At 44.2% G+C, this 22,362-nt stretch overlaps 1 protein-coding gene across 2 annotated transcripts in view; it reads right to left on the bottom strand.

Moving 5' to 3' along the window:
• LOC134339027 (serine/threonine-protein kinase WNK3-like) overlaps positions 1–19,594 on the bottom strand; it is a 150,860-nt gene extending 131,266 nt beyond the window's left edge. The window contains exon 1 of one of the 2 annotated variants that reach the window (XM_063035282.1): positions 19,021–19,594. The gene's annotated coding sequence lies outside the window, so the exon portion shown is untranslated. Of the gene's footprint in view, positions 1–18,345; positions 18,472–19,020 lie in introns of those variants that run through there. The other variant, XM_063035283.1, reaches the window with a different exon arrangement.
• Between the last annotated feature and the right edge of the window lie 2,768 nt (positions 19,595–22,362).

Raw genomic sequence — 22,362 nt, forward strand, 5'->3', positions numbered from 1 at the left:
AATTGTGTCATACCTTTGAAGGCCCTGGGACGTAAACTTTTGCCAATGACCAGTAACTTACATCTGTGGGTTCCTGCATTAGAGCAGCCTAGCAAAGTCACACGATTTCTTGATGCCTTATACCCTGTTGGCGATTCTGTATCTGCTGTTGTTAGTGTTCTTCTTGGTGTACATCTCCAACACAAAGCAGTCTCATCAGCATTGTACACCTGTTCGGGGCTTAATTTTTCGTTGGAGACTAACTTGGCGAACTCATCAACAAACTCTGCTGCTGCTTCCTTGTCTGCTGAACGTTTTTCACCACACACTGCACAAAACTGTAAGCCAAGACGCTGCTTGCACCGATGAAGCCAACCTTCACTATAGTCACACTCATAATCTAGTCCTGGTTCTTCATGAAACACTTTTGTTTGTTCCTTCACCATATCTCCAGATAGTTCAACACCTTCACTAACACAAAGATTAAACCACATTATCAGCACTTTATCTAATTCCGAACTTCTTCCGTCTTTCATTGTTTTTCCTACGCACATCTGTTTCTTTGAGCCACTATCAGCAAAAAAATGTAGCAGTTTTCCTTTCTGTTTCTTTATATCGTACACTGTGAAAGAGGCAATGTTGTAACAGTCACACAAGCTTTTCACCGATACACCACTGTCCAGTTTTTTTCAAGAGTTCAATCTCATCTTTAATGGATAATGTGCAGTGCTCTCACTTCACAGCGCCAGGTGCATTTCCTTTACTCACTGGGGCAAAATAATGAGCAAATGATATTAATAAATGCAGGAAAACAAGCAGGAATCGCCTGTCTGTGCTTACAAGAGTGGGCCAACACGTGAACAGATCTAGCGCAACAAAAACAATGTGCAGCAGATTGGTACGGTGGCCCAGGAAATTTGAAATTACGGTTACGCGGAAAATTTGAAATCAGTGCCGGATTACAGGTAGTGGGATAGTGAAGGTCGACCGGTACACAACTTTCTTTGTGAATTTAGCAATACAGTATGGAATAGGCCCTTCGAGCTATACCACCCCAGCAACCCCAACAAACTCAGTTAACCCTAACCTAACCATGGGACAATTTACAATGACCAATTAACCTACCCAGTACGTTTTTCAGCTGTGGGAAGACCCAGAGATAACCCACAGGTTCCTTGAGGAGGACTTCAGATACTCCTTACAGAACAGCACCGGAATTGAACTCTGAACTTTGGAATGGCTCGAGATGTAATAGCATCACACTAACTGCTAAGGGACCATTTGTATGATAAAAATTAATATATATGAAATATTGGACGAATCCAGCTAGTCAGGCACCATCTACGGAAAAGAACAGAGTTGACATTTCAGCTGAGACCCTTCATCAGGACTGGAAAGAAAGGGGAAGATGTCAAATTCCTCCAGCATTTTGTGTACTACTCTAGATTTCTAGCATCTTCAGGGTCTCATGTTTGTGACAAGAGAACTCATTCTGTCTACGTCACCCTGGCCCTTGTATTGTATTTGTGTACCTGCACTGCACTCTTAAGTTTGACACTATATCTGCATTCTGTGTTTGCTGAACACACAAGATTTTGCAGATGCTGGAAATCCAGAGCAAGACACACAATGCTGGAGGAATCGGTGACCATTGGCACAGTAAGCAATTGGACTAACTGCCATGCGACCACGCAGCATGCTGTGGGGAAAATGGAAATGTGCATGACAGAGCCAACAGACTCAATGGGCCGAATGCCTATCAGTCGTAGAAACATAGAAAATAGGTACAGGAGTAGGCCATTCCGCCCTTCGAGCCTGCACCGCCATTCACTGTGATCATGGCTGATCATCCAACTCAGAACACTGTACGAGCCTTCTCTCCATATCCCCTGATCCCTGTAGCCACAAGGGCCATATCTAACTCCCTCTTAAATATAGCCAATGAACTGGCCTCAACTGTTTCCTGTGGCAGAGAATTCCACAGATTCACCACTCTCTGTGTGAAGAAGTTTTTCCTAATCTCAGTCCTAAAAGGCTTCCCCTTTATCCTCAAACTGTGACCCCTCATTCTGGACTTCCCCAACATCGGGAACAATCTTCCTGCATCTAGCCTGTCCAATCCCTTTAGGATTTTATACGTTTCAATCAGATCCCCCCCCTCAATCTTCTAAATTCCAACTAGTATAAGCCTAGTTCATCCAGTCTTTCATCATATGAAAGTCCTGCCATCCCAGGAATCAATCTGGGGAACCTTCTTTGTACTCCCTCTATGGCAAGGATGTCTTTCCTCAGATTAGGGGACCAAAACTGCACACAATACTCCAGGTGTGATCTCACCAAGGCCTTGTACAACTGCAGTAGTACCTCCCTGCCTTGTACTCGAATCCTCTTGCTATGAATGCCAGCATACCATTCGCCTTTTTCACTGCCTGCTGTACCTGCATGCCCACTTTCAATGACTGGTGTATAATGACACCCAGGTCTCGTGGCACCTCCCTTTTTCCTAATCAGCCACCATTCAAATAATAATCTGTTTTCCTGTTTTTGCCATGAGTGGACAACCTCACATTTATCCACGTTAAATTGCATCTGCCATGAATTTGCCCACTCACCTAACCTATCCAAGTCAACCTGCATCCTCTTAGCATCCTCCTCGCAGCTAACACTGCCGCCCAGCTTCGTGTTATGCTCACATGATCCCATGATTCATAACAAAGTTCTTCATATGTAACATCTAGTATTTAAACATCTTTATGCGGGTAATTCTGGGGCGAGAAGGATCTATTATGAGTGACTAAAGCACAAGTTGTAGAAGTGGCCCTTCGAGTCTGCTTCACTATTCAATCATGACTGGGTTTTTATACAACCCCATATCCCCCTTACCAATCACTAGACACTAGAATACTATAGTACAGGCCCTTCGACCCTCGATGTTGTGCCGACCCATATATTCCTAAAGTACTAAACCCATACTACCCCATAACCCTCTATTTTTCTTTCATCGATGTGCCTGTCCAAGAGGCTCTTATATACCCCTAATATTTTAGCCTCCACCACCATCCCTGGCAAGTCATTCCAGGCACCCACAACCCTCTGTGTAAAAAACTTACCCCTGATGTCTCCCCTAAACTTCCCTCCCCTAACTTTGTACATATGCCCTCTGGTGTTTGCTATTCGTGCCCTGGGAAACAGGTACTGGCTATCCACCCTATCTATGCCTCTCATAATCTTGTAGACCTCTATCAAGTCCCCTCTCATCCTTCTGCACTCCAAAGAGAAAAGTCCCAGCTCTGCTAACCTTGCCTCATAAGACTTGTTTTCCAATCCAGGCAACATCCTGGTAAATCTCCTCTGCACCCACTCCATAGCTTCCACATCCTTCCTATAATGAGGTGACCAGAACTGAACACAATGCTCTAAGTGTGGTCTCACCAGAGATTTGTAGAGTTGCAACATGACCTCTCGACTGTTGAACTCAATCCCCCTATTAATAAAGCCTAGCATCCCATAGGCCTTCTTAACTATCTTATCAACCTGTGCAGCGACCTTGAGGGATGTATGGATTTGAACCCCAAGGTCCCTCTGTTCATCCACACACTTAAGTAACCAACTATTAACCCTGTACTCACCCTTCTGGTTTGTCCTTCCAAAATGTATCACCTCACATTTATCCAGATTGAACTCCACCTGCCACTTTTCTGCCCAACTCTGCATCCTGTCTGTATCCTCTTGTAACCTTCGACAACCTACAGCTCCATCCACAACTCCTCCAATCTTCGTGTCATCCGCAAACTTACTCACCCATCCTTCTGCCTCTTCATCCAGGTCATTTACAAAAATCACAAAGAGCAGGGGTCCCAGAACAAATCCTTGTGGCACTCCAGTAGTCACCGACCTCCAGGCAGAATACTTTCCTTCCACACTACCCTCTGCTTTCTTCCTGTAAGCCAATTTTTTTATCCAAACAGCCAAGGTTCCACAGATCCCATGCCTCATGACTTTCTGGATGAGTCCCTCGTGGGGGACCTTGTCAAATGCCTTGCTAAAATCCATGTACACCACATCTACCACCCTACCCTCATCAATTTCTTTTGTTACCTCTTCAAAAAACTTAATTAGGCTCATGAGGCACGACCTTCCCTTCACAAAGCCATGTTGACTATCCTTGAATAGACTGTACTTCTCCAAATGCTCATAGATCCTATCCTTAAGAATCCTTTCCAACAGTTTGCAGACCACTGACATTAAGACTCACTGGTCTATAGTTCCCAGGATTCTCCCTATTACCTTTTTTAAACAAGGGAACTACATTTGCCATTCTCCAATCCTCTGGCACCTCCCCTGCAGCCAAATAGGATTCAAAGATCATAGCTACCGCTCCAGCGATCTCTTCTCTCACTTCCCACAGCAACCTGGGATATATCACATCCAGCCTTGGGGACTTATCAATCTTGATGCTTTTAAGAAGATCCAACATTCCTTCCTTAATCTCCACATTGTTCAGCACACAGGCCTGTTCTATTTCGACCTCACCCTGATCAAGGTCCTTTTCACTTGTGAATACTGAAGCAAAGCATTATTTAGGACCTCCCCAACCTCCTCCGCCTCCAGGCACATGTTGCCTTCTTTATCCTATAGCGGCCCCACCTTCATTCTTGTCATCCTTGTTCTTCACATATGCATAGAATGCCTTGGGGCTCTCCTTAATCCTATATGCCAAGGTCTTCTCATGATGGCTTTGAGCTCTCAAGTCCTTTCTGAAACTCCTTCCTGGCTACCCTACATTTCTCATGAGCCCCTCCTGCTTCTTATATCTAACATATGCTTCCTTCTTCCTCTTGAAGAGTTGCCTCACGTGTTTCGTCAGCCACGGTTCCCTTTTCCTACCATTTTTTCCTTGTCTCAGTGGGACAAACCTATCCTGAACCCAGCACAAGTGGTCCCTAAACTTCCTCCACATTACTTCTGTGCTTTCACCCTTGAACATCTGTTTCCAATTTACTCTCAGGAACACAATTTCTAATGACTTGGCTTCCATAGCTCTCTGTGGCAACAAATTTCACAGATTCACCTATCACTGACTGAAGAAATTTCCCCTCATTTCCATTCTAAAGAAATGTCCCTTTATTTTGAGGCTGTGCCCTCAGATCTCTAATGAAAACATCCTCTCTCATCCAGTCCATAAAACATAAGAGCTGTTCAGCCCATTCCATCATGTCTGATTTATTATTCCTCTCAACCCCATTCTCCAGCCTTCTCCCTGCAATCTTTGACACCCTGACTAATCAAGAATCTATTAACCTCTGCTTTAAGTATACCCAATGACTTGACCTCAACAGCCATCTGTGGCAATGGATTCCACAGATTCATCATCCTATGGGTAAAGAAATTTCCCCTCATCTGTTCTAAAGGGACATCCTTGTATTCTAAAGCTGTGTTCTCTGGTCTTAACACTCCCCCACAACAGGAAATATGCCCTCCACATCCACTCTATCTAGGTCTTTCAATATTTTGTAGGTTTCAATGATATTCTCGCTCATTCTTCTAAACTCCAGTGAATACAGGCCCAGAGCCAAACACTCATATGTTAACTTTTATTTCCAGGATAATGTTCATGAACCTCCTCTGTCAGCTCTTCAATGCCAGCACATTCTTTCGTAGATAAGAGACCCAAAACTGCTCACAATACTCCCAAGTGCGGTCTAACCAATGCCTTATAAAGCCTCAGCATTATATCCTTGCTCTATACTAGAACAAACAATATTGGGTCATACCCCTAACAAGTTAGATTTAAATGTCAGAAGTCACCAACACCACTGTGGAAACAGAACGCCTGTTCCTCCCCAAAATGACAGCAAGTATACATTTTGATGATGTTTGGACAAGGAACTTCCACAAACATCTACAGATACACAGTGGTAAGTGGCAAGTTTCAGTGAGATTTCCCCCCCCCCCCCCCAATTGAGTACAGGATAGTTAATATTAGTGGATAGTCATTTAAAAACAGAATAGTGGAATACCTACTCAGAGTGGTGAATCTCTCCAAGTCAGGGGTTCCCAACCTGGAGTCCACAGAGCTCTTGCTTAATGGCCTAAAAAAAGCTGGGAAGCCCCACTCCATGTCTACACCCAGAAAGGGCCAAGCTGGGTCATTGGTGATATTTAAGGAGGAAGCAGATGTATTTTTGGAAGATCGAGGCTATACTTGCTGGAGTTTAGAAGAACGTTACCATGAATGTTTTTCATTTTAACACTGTTAGACCCATCATTTCTGCTGTATTCATGTCCACTCTTGTCATCTAATTTGCATTGTTCACTATCCAATGAAAACCTTTCCTACACATTTCCTCTCCCTTCCAAGATAACGCTGGTGATATATGGCACAACTACAAGATACAAACTCAGCGGTCACTTATTAGGTACAGGAATGAAACCCGGAGAGGTCTTCTGCTGCTGTAGCCCATCTACTTCAAGGTTTGATGTGCTGTGTGTTTAGAGATGCTCTTCTGCACACCTCCCATCCATGTACCTATTCAAACTCCTCCTAAATGTTGAAATAGATCTGCATGCACCACTTGCACTGGCAGCTCATTCTACACTCTCATGACCCTCTGCCTGAAGTTTTCCCTCATGTTCCCCTTAAACTTTTCACCTTGCATATGTACTTTCAATAATAAGTTTACTTTGAAAGGGGGGGGGGGGTCTCATTGAAACCTGTCATATATTGAAAGGCCTAATAGAGTGGACATGGAGAGAACATTTCCTATAGCGAGGGAGTCTGGGACCAGAGGGCACAGCCTCAGAATAAAAAGATGTCCCTTTAGAAGAGATGAGGAGGAATTTCTTTAGCCAGAGGGTGGTGAATCTGTGGAATTCATTGCCACAGATATTGGGGAGCTTTAAAACAGAGGTTCTTGGTTGGTCAGAATATGGAGAGAAGGCAGGAAAATGGTTTTGAGACAGATAAAAAATAAGTCATGATGGAATGGCAAAGAAGACATGATGGGCTGAATGGCCTAAAGCTTCTAAAATTAACCCCACGATGGCCTTGCACCTTATCATCTGCCTGCACTGCACTCTCAGTAACTGTAACAGTTTGCCCTGCCTTCTCCCTATAGAAGTGGCCAACACTGGTTTGTCACAGTAAAGCTGCTGGCATGACACCAAGGGGTTAAGTGTATGGAGCCCAAAAACTGGGTGAATATTGACGAGAAGGGGTGGAGTGGGAGGGAAATTCCAATGGTACTTGCATTCCATGTCCTGTGAACTGCGATGCCACTGAACCCGAGGATGCGCAGTTGGAAGGCAGATATGTGAAGGCGGGGGAGAACATAACAGAAACTGGAAGCAGCACACCCGCAAAGAGGTTTGAAAACAAAGGTTAAAAAAAAAAATCAATGCACTGCTTGGCCAGGAGCCAGTGCTCATCAGTCATAGAAAAAGCACAGAAAAAGGCCCTTTGGCCTGTCCAGTCCGTGCTCAACTATTCATCTACCTAGTCCCATCGACCTGCATCCAGACCACCACCCCCATACCCCTTCTGTGTACTTACCCAAACTTCTCTTAAATGTTGAAATAGATCTCACATCCACCACTTCCGCTTGCAGCTCATTCCACACCGAGTGAAGTTCCCCCTCAGATTTCCCTTAAACATTTCACCTTTTACCCTTAACCCATGACCTCTAGCTCTAGTCTCACCCAACCTCAGTGGGAAAAGCCTGTTTGCATTGACCCTATCTGTATCAGTCATAATTTTGTATACCTCTATCAAATCTCCCCTCATTCTCCTACGCTCCAGGGAATAAAGTTCAACCATTTCCTGTAACTCAGGACCTCAAAGCTGAGCAACATCCTTGAAATTTTCTCCGTAATCTTTTGATCTTAGTTGATATCTTTCCGGTAGGCAGGTGATCAGAACTGCACACAAAACTCCAAATTATGCTTCACCAACATCTCATTCAACTTCAACTCAACAGCCCAAATTCCTGCACTCATTACTTTGAATGATGAAGGCCAATGCGCCAAAAGCTCTGGTTTGGGAACATAATGCATGATGGGTGAGAGGGACTCTGTTTAAAGTCAAAGGTCAGAATTCTTTTTGATCTCAAGTTTATGATTAGATGGTTTCAATGGTTCCAGTTAATATCAGAGAATGTATAACCTGAAATTCTTGCTCTTTGCAGACATCCACAAAAAAGAGAACCCCAAAGAATGAATGACAGTAAAACACAAGAACCCCAAAGCCCCCTCTCCCTCTCCCATGGACAAGCAGCAAAAGCATCAACCCTCTCCCTCTCCCCAACTTACTTTAGCAGGAAGCATCAGCACCCACCGAGCAATAGTAAAGCCTCCAAAGAGCAACCATAATCTGCAGACTAACAGAAACTAATTGTTCACTTAATTTGACATGCCACATGTGCTCTCTCTAACGAGATTAGCTTTTATTTGTCTTATGTGCTTTAAAACACTTTGAAATGCAAAAAGGATCTGGTGCTTTCCCAAGCGTACATGACCAATAAACTTCTTGGGCTTCCAGCCGGGTATGGGTATCAACTTTAACCAACCCTGCCATCTTCACCATGGATGATGCCTGGGAATGTCTAGTCCAGTGGTATTCATACACCCTTCATCCTTCCCTTGTCCCGGTGGTAGAATATTGCATTAGTAACGGCCACAGGATTGACTTTGATGGCACAAAACTACTGCGACCCGCCAATGGCTTTTGGGACTGCCTGGTGAAGGAAGCCATTGTTAAAATTCTTTTCCTCTAGTTTTATCTCAAAGACAAAGGTCTCTCATCCAAGTAATAACTAGAATGCGACTGGAAACAAGGTGGGAGAGCGGAAAGCTGATTAGGTGAGGACTAACCAACCAGGAGGGACGGACAACGGGGATACAGCTACTACCGTTGTGCCGGAAGAACGCGTTACCATGCTGTATCTCTACATAGATAACTGGAATAGTCACTGTGAGATAGCAGAGACTGGAATAATCACTGAGAGATAGCAGAGACTGGAAGAAGCTGCCAGCGGAAGTGATAGATACAGGTTCGATTTCAACATTTCAGTGTAGCTTGGATACGTACATGGATGGGAGGGGTGTGGAGGGTGATAGTCCAGGTCGATGGCGCTAGGCAGAATAATAGTTCAGCATAGATTAGAAAGGCCAAAGGGGCCTGTTTCTGTGCTGTAGTGCTCTGTGACTCAATGGGCAATGCTACAGGGGGACATTGAAGTAAGCAGTGTGAATACAAAACACACGAGTAGCCCATTTGCCCTTCCTAAGATTACGGCCAAACTTTCGCTTGTGTCACCTTTCTTCACTCCACACCCCTCCATTCCTTTAACGCCCAACTATCCAAACTCCATCTTGAACGTACTCAGCATGCAAGCCATGGTCCACCTGTCTTTCACCTCCTAGCTTCTCACTTTATCTCCCCCCTCCACCATCTTGTTCTGGCTTCTGCACCTTGCTTTCCAGACCTGATGGAGGGTCTCAGCCTGAAACATTGGCTCTTTATTCCTCTCCATAGAGAGGCTGCCTGGCCTGCTGAGTTCCTCCAGCATTCTGTGTGTTGCTCTGGATTTCCAGCATCTGCAGAACCTCTTGAATTTAGTATTTGCTCCTCCGCAATCCTCTCAGCCAAGAAATTCACTACCATCTGAAGAAATTACTTCTCATCCCAGTCCAACCCTCATTTCAAGGCACCTGGACAGCTCAGCAGCGGGAAACAGCATTCCTGCAATCCCTTTAAAAATTTCTACATTTTCATTGGGATCATTTGGGCTGCAGATTGTGGACTTCAGGAAGGGAAAGTCAAGGGAACAGACAGCAGTCCTCATTGAAGGATCAGGATCAGCAGTGGAAAGGGTGAGCAGTTTCAAGTTCCTGGATGTCAACATCTGAGGACCTATCCTAGGCCTGAAATGTTCACGGAATTTCAAAGCAAGCACAACAGTGACTATATTTCATTAGGAGTTTGACAAGATTTGGTATGTCACCAAAGACCCTTGCAAATTTCTACAGATGTACCTGGAGAGCATTCTAACTGGTTGCAACACCGTCTGGTATGGAAGGGCCATTGCACAGGATTGGAAAAAGCTGCAGAAAGTTGCAAACTCAGACAGCTTCATTATAGGTACAAGCTTCCCCAGCATTGAGGACAACTTCAAAAGGTGCCTCAAAAAGGTGGCATCCTACATTAAGGGCCTCATCAGCAAGAACATGCCCTGTTCTCATTGTAACCATCAAGGTGATGGTACAGGAGCCTTAAGGCACACAATGTTTCCGGAACAGCTACTTCCCCTCCATCATTTCTGAATGGACAATGAATCCACAAACACGACATCACTTTTTAACCCCCTCTCTGCACTACTTATTTAATTCTTTTTATATATACTAATTGTAATTTATGTATTGCAACATATGCTGCCACAAAACAAATTTCATGACCTATGCCAATGATAGATAATCCAATTCTGAAAAGTCAAGACAAGGTCATAAATACAGACGTTTTACACATCAAGGTAGAAAAGCAAAACCTCAGCAAAAATCTGTATGTCATACTATACAACCCTGAGATTTGTTTCCTTGTAAATACAGTAGTCAAAAAAAACTACAGAAAGATTGACAACCTATGTACAAAAGACAAACTGTGAAAATACAAAAACAAGATAATAATAAATAGCAAGATGATACCAGCAAACAACGCAACCAACAGCAACATCCTGCAGTTTACGAAACAACTACTTTTACTTATTTTTCAAATATGTTCCAATTACTAAGCTGCATGCAATTGGAACCTGAGAGTTCAATGGTTGTTTTGGGGCTGATTGAGCGATGATGGACGCTGTCTTCTTGTGATGTGCTCAGTGGTGGGGAGGCCTTCCCTTGTGATGGATACTTTTCGCAGGCTGTTCTCAGGCATTAATGTTTCTACAGCAGGCCGTGTTGCAAGCAGTCAGGATACTCTCCACTGTGCATCCACAGAAGTTTATCAATGATCTGCAGTCATTGTGGACCAGTGTATAACCACTGTACCGCTGGACATTCGGTTCCACCATTCAAGGCAAAGGAACCTGAACACCCAAACTCAACAATTTAGAAGCAGCTTCCATCCCATTTTTGAAGATCCACCTAAAGTCCACTCTGCCATCATGAACACTACATTATATATGACCTGTACTTGTTGGAGTTTAAAAGAATTGGGGGGTGGGGGTGCTCTCACTGAAACCTATTGTATACTGAAAGACTTAGGCGGAGTGGATATGGAGAGGATGTTTCCAATAGTGGGGGAGTCTGGGGCCAGAGGACACAACCTCAGAATAGAGGGATGTCTATTTAGAACAGATGAGGAATTTGTTTAGCCAGAGGGTGCTGAATCTGTGGAATTCATTGCCAGACAACTGTGGATACTAAGTCATTGGGTGAATTTAAAGCGGAGGTTAACAAGACTTTGATAAACAAGCATGTTAACAGTAACAGGGAGAAGGCAGGAGAATGGGATTCAGCCATGATGGACCAAGACTCCCCACTATCCTTGGACGTTAAGCTGCCATCTATGATCGTTTTTCAGCCATGACTCAGTGATGCCCACAATGCTAATAATTTAGAGCAGTACAGTACAGGAACAGCTCCTCCAGCCCACAATGTTGTGCCGAAATGACTGAACGAGAAATTATATGTCTTAACAAAACTAATCACTTCTGTCAACACAATGTCCATATAACTCCATTCCATGTGCCCATTTAGGAGGCTCTTTACAGCCCCCACTAAATTCAAAATGTATTTGCCACCATCACCACCCCTGACACACATTCCAGGTTAAAAGAAACCTCATTTCAGCTTGCCCCCTCTCAACCCTGGGAAGAAGGTAGTAGCTGCCCATTCTCTCTGCCCCTCAATCACATGAATTTCTATCAGGTCTCCCCTGAGCCTCTGCCACACTGGTAGCATAGCAACTGTGGTTCAAATCCTGCAACTGTATGTAGGGAGATGGTACGTTCTCTCGTGACGTATACATTTCCTCCAGGTGCGCCGGTTACCTGCCACATTCCAAAGGCAAACGGGTTAGTAGTTTATTGGTCATGAGTAGAATTAGGTGGTATGGGCTTGTTGGGCTGGATGGGCCTGTTACCATGCTGCATTTCAGGATAAAATAAATTAAAAACCCAACCTCTCCTTGAAGAATGTTGCCTTTAATGAAGACAGGATCGCAGTAAGTCTCCATCCAAAGCCTGGTAAACCTGTTCTGCACCCTCTCCATAGCTTTCACACCCTTCCTGTAATGGGGCGACCAGAAATTGTACATACATCCACTCCTGCCAGCAAGGCAGAGGGAGCAAGGGGCAGATGGTTACAAATTTATTGCAAACATGACCCAAAGCAAACAGGATGTGAAATACAAGAGCTGCAGCAAACAGCTGTGGGATAGGCTGTGGATTAGCTGAGCAATGGGCATACATGAGTCACACTGATTCAAAAGTCATTCTACAAGACCACGAGACATATGCCACTCAACCCATCAAGTCTGCTCCACCAAACCATCATGGCTGATTTATTACCCCTCTCAACTCCATTCTCCTGCCTTCCCCCGGAACCATGACACCTTTACTAATCAAAAACCTAGAAACTTCCACTTTAAATTTATCCAATGACTTGGCAATTAATCCTCCAGACTCAACACCCTCTGGATAAAGAAATTCCTCATCTGTTCTAAAGGGACATCCTTGTATTGTAAGGCTGTGCTCTCTGGTCCACTATTCCCTCACTATTGGAAACATCTTCTCAAGGTCCACTCAATTCCAGGGGTTCCCAACCTTTACGCCATGGACCAATACCATTAAGCAAAGGGTCCATGGATCCCAGGTTGGGAACCCCTGATCTAGACCTTTCAATATTTGATAATTTCTTGATTAGCAAGGGTGTCAAATATTGCAGGGAGAAGACAAAGAATGGGATGGAAAGGCAGAGCAGAGTCAATGGGCCAAATGTCTCAACTCCGCTCCTCTTTCTATGATCTTATGTTTTCTGCTATCGTGCAAGGCGTTGGTGAGGCCACATCCGAAATATCGTGCACTGTTCTGAAGGATGCTATTACACTGGAAAGAGCACGGGTAAGATTTGGGGATGTTGTCAGGAATCAAGGGACTGAGTTATAGAGAGGTTAAGTAGGTTGGGACCGTTTTCATTGGAGCTTGGGGGGAGAATTTTACAGGGATGTATAAAATCACAGAGTCATAGGGTGAACGCAAAGTCGTTTTTTTGCGGGTTGGGAATCAAGAACAGAGGGTGAAGGTTTAAGATGCGAGGGGAGAGAGTCAATAGGATCCTGAGAGACAACTTTTTCCATGAGGATGTTTGGTACATGGAATGAACTGCCAGAGGAAGTAGTTGATGTAGGGGAAGTAGAGGATGTGGATAAGAAAGGTTTAGTGGGACGTGGGCCAAATAGGACTAGCTTAGATGGGCCAAAGAGCCTGTTTCTGTGCATTGAGGAATCCTGAGCACATCAGGGAGAAAATAAATTCATTCAAGAAAATTAGACAAGTATGAAGAAATTACTTTTATAGAACACCACAAGCAATAAGCTAATCTACATCAAAGATCCTGGAGAAGATCTGGTCTTGCATGTAGGCCTCAGGGTCTTGTTTTAACCAAACACTGAAAATTTGCTCCACCACCCCTTCCCCAAGTGCTTGACCACTGGCTCAGCGTACATTAGTTTGGTTAGGCATTTGATTACTAGTTTAATTAGTTCAGCACATTTATTTATTTAGAGATACAGCGCAGGTATGCCCTTCAAGCTGTGCGTGCTGTCCTAATTTAACCCTATCCTAATCTGAGGACAATTTACAACAACCAATTAACCTACTAACTGGGTGCCTTTGGACAGTAGGAGGAAACACAGGCGTTCCACGGTGACTCCTTACAGAGGACCAGCGGAATTGAACTCTGAACTCCAACGCCGAGCTGTAATAGCGTCACACTGACTGCTATATTGCCGTGGTGCCTACATACGGGGGCAGGAATTGAACCCCAGCTGCAGGCACTGTGATTCACATCAGCCTGACCGCTATGTTACCCTGCTCCACGGGCCTGTTCCTGCACTGTGTTCTTGGTCTTGTACCAGCAGACTTTAAGGTGAGATGGGCAATGCAGATGCCTGAAGGAATATAATATACAGAGACTGAAACACACTGATGGTGTGGTGGTGGAAGCAGACACAATAGTGGCATTTCAGATGCAGTCACACAAAGTTGAAACACGAGATTCTGCAAATGAAAGTCCTGAGTGACACACAAAATGCTGGAGGATCTCAGCAGGTTAGGCAGCATCTGTGGAGGGGGCCAAGACCCTTCATTGGGACACGAGGTTGCAGGGAAAGCAGAGAATTAGATAATGGGCAAGGAGATAGGTTTTGCTTAATGTGGCGTCATGGTCAGCACAAATATGCTTCTGTATTGAACAGTTCTACAGATATCCATTCTCTGGAAGCATTAGAGATTTACCAGGATGCTGCCTAGATTAAAGAGCATGTCATATGAGGAAAGGTTCAGCAAGTTTTCTCTTTGGAGTGGAGGATGAGAGGTGACTTGATAAAGATACGCAAGGTGATAAGAGGCATTGATTGAGTGGACAGTCAGAGGCTTTTTCCCCAGGGCAGAAATGGCTAATTTGAGGGGGCATAACTTTAAGGTGACCACATAAGGGACATGTCAGTGGTAGTATTTTTTTCCATACATTGAGTGGCGGGTGCCTAGAATGAGCTGCCAAAGGTGGTGCTGGAGGCAGATACATTAGGGACATTTGAAACACTCTTAGGTACATGGTCTGGTCTTTAGAAAAATGGAGGAGGATGTGGGAGAGAAGGGTTGATTGATCGTAGAGTAGGTTAAATGGTCAATGCAACACTCGTTGGCCGTAGGGCCTGCACTGTGCCTTACTGCTCTACGTTCAGTAGCCACTTTATTAGGACACCTGCTCATTAATGCAAATATCTAATCAGCCAATCATGTGGCAGCAACTAAAAGCATGCAGAATGGGGAAGAAATGTGAACTGACTGACTGTGGAATGATTGTTGGTGCCAGACTGGGTGGCTTGAGTATTTCAGCAACCGCTGATCCCCTGGGATTCTCATGCAGCGTCTCTAGAGTTTACGGAGATGGGTGAAAAACAAAAAAACATCCAGTGAGCGGCAGTTAATGAGAAAGGTCAGAGGAGAATGACCAGACTGGTTCTAGTTGACAGGAAGGCAACAGTAACTCAAACAAAACCACTTTACAACAGTGCTGTGCAGAAAAGCATCTCTAAATGCACAACACGTCCTATCTTGAAGTGGATGGGCTATAGCAGCAGAAGACCATGAATATACACTCAGTGGCCACTTTATTAGGTACAGGAGGTAATGAACAGAGGGGCTGGGTGCACCTTCTTTACACTTGGCCTTCTAACTTTAAAGCACAGCAGACCTACCGCAGGTTAAAGGAGTTCGGCTGCTTTTTGGTAAACTTGCAGCCCATGCATGACGCACAACAAATTTCTTGACATAGCATCATTATGTACTGTATCGTACAATGTGGGCTATCACAGTCCTCCATCTGCCTTTAATCTGAAAAGGTCAAAACTTTCACTTGTCTATCACTTAATGTAACTCACCAATGTCACGCACTGTCGACCATGACGTTTTCCTATGCCAGTGATATTATACCTAGTTCTGATATCATATCCAAAGGCAATTAGGAGATCCCAGACTGACTCATTCAGTATGGCACAAGGTTTCTATCTTTCTCTTGCATTTTACAAGCATTGGAACAGTTTAACAGCAGGCAAAGCATTTGACAGCCGCTCATTTATGCAAGAAAAATTATTTCCTTTAGTGACTTAGTCAGCTCCACCATGAGCACTAGCCTCCAGAGCATCTTCAAGGAGCAATGCTTCAAAAAGTTGGCATCCATCAAGGACCCCCATCACCCAGGACATGCTTTGCTCTCATTGCTACGCTACCATCAGGAAGGTGGTACAGGAGCCTGAAGGCACACAGCTTCTTCCCCTCTGCCATCAGATTTCTGAATGGATATTGAACTCATCAACTCTACCTCACTACTTTAAAAAAAATCTTTTCAGAATCAGGTTTAATATCACTGGCACGTCACTACTTTAAAAAAAATCTTTTCAGAATCAGGTTTAATATCACTGGCACGTCACAAAATATGTCTTTATGGCAGCAGAACAAAGCAATACATAACAATAGATAAATCTGGAATCACATGTTAAATAGTTAAATTTGGTACAATAATTAAAAAGTACGAGGTAGCAGTCACGGGTTCAACGTCCTTTCAGAAATGAGATGGCAGAGGGGAAGAAGCTGCTCCCGATTCGTGAGTGCGTGCATTCAGGCTCCTGTACCTCCTCCCTGATGGTAGCAATGAGAACAAGGTATGAACTGGGTGATGAGGGGCCTTAATGATGGATGGTGCCTTTTAGAGGCATCGTTCCTTGAAGATATCCTGGATGCTACGGAGGCTGACGCCCATGATGGAGCTGACTGAGTTTACAACTCTCTGCAGCTTACTTCGATCCTGTACAGAAGTCCCTCCGCCCCTCATACCAGTCGATGATGCAACCAGTCAGAATGCTCCCCACAGTACAACTGTAGAAATTTGCACTTATTTAACTATTTAATATCTATTGAGTGTAATTTACAATTTTATTATGTATTGGAATGTACTGCTGCCGTAAAAACAACTTTCACGAAAAGCTACAAAATCTGGGCCTCTGTACTTTCCTCTGCAACTGGATCCTCGACATCTTAGCCGGAAGACTACAATCTGTGTGGATTAGTAATACAATAACATCTCCATCTCACTGACAGACCTCAGGGATGCATGCTTAGCCCACTGCTTTACTCTCACTGTATCAATGACTGTGTGGCTCAAATACCATATTTAAATTTGCCGAAAACAACGTCGTTGGAAGAATTACAGAGAACAGACAGCATACAGGAGCGAGATACACCAGTTAGTTGACTGGCGTCACAAAAACAATCTTGTTACCAATATCAGTAAGACCAAAGACCGATTGTGGACTTCAGAAAGGGTAAGATGAGGGAACACAAGCCAATCCTCAGAGGGATCAGAAGTGGAGAGAGCGAGCAGTTTCAAGTTCCTGGGGGTCAATATCTCGGAGGATCTAACCTGGTCCCAACATATTGATGCAGCTATAAAGCAGCAGGACAGCAGCTACCTTTCATCAGGAAACTGAGGAGATAGGTTTGTCACCTACAACACTGGAAAACTTCTACAGATGTACTGTGGGAGCATTCTGATTGGCTGCATCACCATGTGGTATGGGGAGGCTACTGCGCAGGATGCAAAGCCACAGCAACTTGTAAAGTTGGTCGGCTCCATGGTGAGCACTAGCCTCATTAGTATCCAAGACATCTTCAAGGAGTGGTGCCTCAGAAAGGGAGTTTTCATCACCAAGGGCCCCCACCACCTGGGACATGCCCCTTTCTCATTGCTACCATCAGGAATGAGGCACAGCAACAGCTTCTTCCCCTTTGCCATCAGATTTCTAAATGGACATTGAACCCATGAACACTACCTCACTGCTTCTTTATTGTTTTTAATTTCTGGTTTTGCACTATTTATATTAAATTATTTAATATATACACTTACAGTAATTCAGTTTTTTTTATGTATTGCATTGTTACAAAGTCAGCAAATTTCACGACATAGGCCAATGACATCAAACCCGTTTCTCATCTTCAAGGAACGACACCTCAAACGGGGGTCATCCATCATCAAGGCCCTCCATCCCCCAGGTCACGCCTTGTTCTCATAGCTACCGTCAGGAAAGAAGTACCGGAGCCTGAAGGCACACACTCAACGGTTCAGGAACAGCTTCTTCCCCTCTGCCATCAGATGTCTGAATGAACAATGAACCCAGAAACACCTCACTACTTTTTTCCCCCACTACTAATTTAACTTTTTAAAACATAGATACTTACTGTAATTTACAGTTTAAGTGTATATTTGCCGCAGAGACAAATTTCACGGCATATGCTGGTGATACAACACCTGATTCCGAACTAAGTAAAGCGGAAGGAAGCAACAGCAAGGAGTCTTATTTTTTTTTAAAAAGTCAAAGGAGGAACAATGTAGAAAGTATTCAAAACCAACTGTCCAAACTAACAACCTTTACTGCATCCGAGTGACCAGAGGCCTCCAAACACAGATTCACCCATTCATTCGGCAGTTTTCCAGTTCCGAGGCGAAGCTGACAGCTGCCTTTGTAACTTTCAGCCAGAGAACCGCGGGGCAAACTCACAAAGATACAACTTTAATTTCCCCACACATACTCACAGCGTTACGAGCCGACCCGGAGCACTTTATAAACCCAGCCATTTCACTCGCGATCAGGAAGGTTTAAAGCGGGACGGGGGACTGACAAAGTAAACTGAAACCAGCGCGTCCACACCAGCTCTGCCGGCTCCTGATCGCAATATTTGCGCAACAAATCAAAAAGCACATCCTCCTCAATTGCAAACGCTCTTCCACAACCGAGAGCACACTTCACTTGCAAAGTTTGCATTGCAAACATTAAAACTGATACTGTCGGAGTAACACTTCACGCCGCGAAATATTATAAACACAAAACACAAAGAAATACACAAATTAGCGAAAATAGGTCAGAGGAAATTTAGGGAAAAAACATAACTAGATTTAAAAAAAGAAAATTTTGATGAGATCCAAACAGTAAGTACGACTTCAAACTCTCAAGATCCGAAGAAGCATTTACAAACATACTATAAAATATATTTCTATGACTATATGAAAAGCAAACAGGACAAAAAAAAGTTTTAATTTACACAAAATACACACCCTCATCAGCACGCACTTATTCAATTAAATGATTTTTTTTAAAAAACACCAACACAGCACAGAACAGATGCAAGGCAGAAAGACATGCCTACAAGGACAAAGAAAACGAAGACTTGAACAATAATCTGGAAAGGATTTTTTTTTGGTTTTACTTACTAAAAGGAGAGGACATGGAGAAAATACCCAAGCAGCCTTGAACCAGCAAGGAGGAGTCACCCTTGCCTGTATCCATAATTAAAACGAAATTAAGGACTGCAGGATGTTGATTCCTTGGGGCTGAAGGAAGGGGGTAAAAGTTTTAACCCCCTCACAGTCCGGATAAAGCCCCTCTGGACTATTCAACCATTGTAACTCTCCCTCCTATTCTTCTTAAACCCCTTGCCAGGTTTTTTTTTTGGTGTGGAACAAAATTTATTCCTTCCAACAAATTATCTACTTACAGATAATTATATCAGGAAAAAAAGCATAAAAGATGATTTTTCTCCTTAAATTTAGATCCCCCACCACAACCAGACGGAATAATAGAACCTTCGGGGGTGGGGGGAACTCCAATTAAATTTTTGGTAGTTTTATATAGCGTATATTAATTGTTTCGTGAAAGAAGACGTCCATAGTCCACTTGGCCTCATCAGAAGAAGATCTTTTGCCTCATTTTTCACCCTTTTTTAAAAATTATTTTAAATCGGTTGCGAAGCCTCCACCCCTCCTCCTCCGCGCTCGAGCTGGCGAATGCGCGCGCAACTCGCCGCCCGCCCGGAAGCGACCGCAAAGCCAGCCGGGTATTGTAGTCCTCTGTGGGAAAAGCTAGGATGAACAACTTCCGCCCAGTCGGACCGTTTTCTGATATTTACGCACCTCCGCCTCCCACGAGTTCTTTTTTTTTGGACTTCCTTTTCACCTACAGGCGTATCAACGTGTAAGAGATGTTCTGTTTCAATTTAATATACCGGAGCCTTTCAAAAGGGAAAAGAAAATCCGCGGGGGTGGGAAAGAGAAAGGAGGAGTCACGTGGGATGAGTCCAGCCTCAGATCACGTGGAGGGGGCGAGTGTTAGCCTCCGCATTACGTCATTATTTTTGAATATAAATTGCAGGACTAGATCATGTTAACATTTGCTTTTGTGGATTTGTGTTAGATCCAATTAAAATGAAATTAAAATTCTTTATACTATAACTACATTTCCCATCGTGCTTCGCTTTCCTTACGCTTGTCGACTAATTGATGTAGGGTCCCGGGCCATTGAGGAGGGCAGGATGACCTTTATCCCGCTGAAAGCGGTTAACGTCATGGGACATTTCCCGCGCAATAAGTTGCCGCCACCTTGCAACTAGGGGGCAACATGGGCCCTTAAGGGAGAGACCCCAGGGAGTCGAGATTAAGACCTGAAATGACTTGGCTTGCCTTTCTAAACGGTGTAGTTCCCTGCATCCTTCCACAAGCTCAGCATCCAACCTCATTTAGTTGGAAACCTCACTGCCAGAATATCCCGAGGGAGTGGGGAACAAATCTTAACAATAATAATAACTTTATTTGTTATTAATAAGAACCTGTCCTTCCTTCGGAGATTGTGGAGATTCAGCATGACAGCTAAGACTTTGACAAACTTCTACGATATGTAGTGGAGATTCTGGTTTGGAAACACCAATGCCCCTGAAAAAAAGTAGGGGGTAATGGCCCAGTCCATCACAGGAAGAGCCCTCTACAGCATTGAGCTCATCTACACGAAACCCTATTGCAGGAGAGCAGCTTCCACATGCCCTCTTCTTGCTGCTGTTATCAGGAAGAACGTGAGCCTCAGGACTCACACCACCGGGTTCAATGGTTTTAATTTAACTTCAGAATCCAACCTGAAATCCTTAGTCTTTGCCATTGTGCACGAAGCAGAGAGAAAAAGAACCCAAAGAACGAGTGACAGAAAGACGTTAGAAACCCACCCCCACCCAGGAACAAGCAGCAGCAAGACACCAACCAGCCTTCACTCCCCTCCTTCCTTCAGCAAAAACATCAACACCTTCCCACCCACCCACCATGCAAACAACAGCAAGCCTCAGAGTCCATCGAAAGCGTCCATCCCAGCACATCAACGTCTCAACAGGCTCTGGCTAACAAGGGGGAGAGGGATGTTGCCCCTGTGAGGTGGGGGGAGGCCAACAGGCCACTGTTTCAATGTTACAATCCGCAGCCTCGCCTCTTCGCGTTCTCCAGACTCGAGAACCATCGAGAGAGAGAGATCGCTTGAGAGCAGAAGCCTCCAGCAGCTGCACCCGCTGACTCGATGTTTCGATCTCTTGCGGCAAGAAACCAGGTTGCACCCTGAAGGTCATCCAAGCCCCTCCTGGAGATATCGAAGCTCGGCGAGTTCTAAAGAACGAGATCCCACCACCCGTGTGTAACGTAGTTTGAGCGTAGCTGTAGAGCAGTTACCGCCCCTCAACCATCAGGCTCTTGAACCAAAGGGGATACTGTAACTTCACTTGCCCCGTTATTGAAGTGCTCCCACAACCAATAGACTCACTTTCAAGGGCTCTTTATCTCATGTTCTTGATACTTACTGTTTATTTATTATTTCTTCTTTTTGCATTTGCACAGTTTGTTGTCTTCTGCATGTTGGTTGTACACCCTAGTTGGATGGTCTTTCATTGTTTCTGTTATAAAACCATAAGACAAGGGAGCAGAATTAGGCCATCTGGCCCATCGAGTCTTCTCTGTCATTCAATCATAGCTGATCCTTTTTTTTTCCTCCTCCTCAAGGCCAGTTCCTGGCTTTCTCCCAGCAACCTTTGATGCCATGTCCAATCAAGAACCTAATAATCTCTGCCTTAAACACACCCAACGACCTGACCTCCACAGCCACATGCGGCAACAAATTCCACAAATTCACCACCCTTTGGCTAAAGAAATTCTATAGATTTTGTTGAGTATGGCCAGAAGAAAATGGATCTCAGGGTTGTATGTGGTGACATGTATGTACTTTGATAATAAACTTACTTTGAACTTTGAACTTATGAGTAGTTTTTGTGCAGATGACGCAGTTCAAAGTGTTTTCAATGGGTTGAAAGTATAGGATGAGCTCCCCCCCTTATCCCGAAATGCCTGGGGCTGGAAGTGTTTCAGATTTTGGAATATTTGGATCTGCATAATGGGATACCCCAAGTTTAAACTCAAAATCCATTTACATAACATATACAACTTATACATGTACACTGAAGGTAGTTTTACATAAGATTTTTAATAGTTTTGTGCACGAAACAATATTGAACCATCAGAAAGGTAGGCTGTCTCCACCTCGGCCACAACAGGTGGACGGTCAGTGGCCGTTTGCCAGTGCCATCATTCCCGACTCTGAACTAATGTGCTACCCATGAACAGTCTTTACCTTCCACGTGTGAATGTTCCCAGAAAGGATCACGCTTGTACATTAGGTGTACAGTATGTACTGATGCATGTGTTCAGCGTATTAGATTATCATGAGCGACGCTCTTGGCAAACTTGTCAATG

The sequence above is a fragment of the Mobula hypostoma genome, chromosome 28 (assembly GCF_963921235.1).
Source record: "Mobula hypostoma chromosome 28, sMobHyp1.1, whole genome shotgun sequence".
Taxonomy (NCBI): Eukaryota; Metazoa; Chordata; class Chondrichthyes; order Myliobatiformes; family Myliobatidae; genus Mobula; species Mobula hypostoma.